Below are 932 nucleotides of genomic sequence, written 5' to 3' on the forward strand. Positions count from 1 at the left end.
CTGTAGATACCGTCTGCGTGTTGTGCTTTCCAGGTAGGATTTCCTACTCAGTATTAGTCCCATAATGGGATATTGGTGATGTGCTGTAGTTAGTTGTTTGATATGATGATTGTGATTGTGATTGTGATTGTGATTGGTTGTCTATGGCTCTCGAGATGCGTTCTCGGCTGAGTGGGGTCACTTGCGGGAGTGACTTCACGCCCTAGTTTCGCCCTTCGTGGAACCCGCCACGGAAGGGGATGTGCACATTAATGGGACGGGGTTATCGCTCGTATGATGAGCGGGGCTTAGGTGGGAACGGTGCGGTCCCCCATGGCGGTCCAAGTCCCGGTGGACGGTCGATATTGAGATGATGGGAGTTGGTGGTGTGTGTGTGTGTGTGTGTGTGACAAATTCAGGTGTCTGTTTGCCTTATTATTGTTATCTATATTGATTGTGTGATTAGTATCGACCCGGTGTTGTTTTGTAAACTGCGGTGATCCATTCGGGGATGGTGAGCAGATATTGAACAGGTATAGAGATAGAGATGAGTACGGGATAGCTGGGATGGCCACGACATGACGATAGAGTCTTCCGCTTGTAGTTTAGCATTTATTTACATTTCGATTGAGAACAGATTAGTTTGGAATAATGTATCGTACTTTGGTTTGGTTTTGAGGATTGTATTTATTCATTAAACTATTTATAATAAACATTGTTTCTGTTTTGTCTATTTGATTATCATACCTCGGGCGACCGAGATGGTGATGTCTTCATACCTGAGTGGTCCTGGTAAGGCACTTGGAGTATGGGGGTGTTACAGGTAGTACCTGAAAAATCTGACGTCAGTAAGAAGGCCAAAGTGGAAGCATCGGAAAAGACAGCGAGCAAAAAAGCGCCGACACGAAGCCTTCCAAACCGTCGACAGAAAAACGTCGAAGCATCTCATGCTG

The sequence above is a fragment of the Silene latifolia genome, chromosome X (genome assembly GCF_048544455.1).
Source record: "Silene latifolia isolate original U9 population chromosome X, ASM4854445v1, whole genome shotgun sequence".
In the NCBI taxonomy this organism is placed as follows: domain Eukaryota; kingdom Viridiplantae; phylum Streptophyta; class Magnoliopsida; order Caryophyllales; family Caryophyllaceae; genus Silene; species Silene latifolia.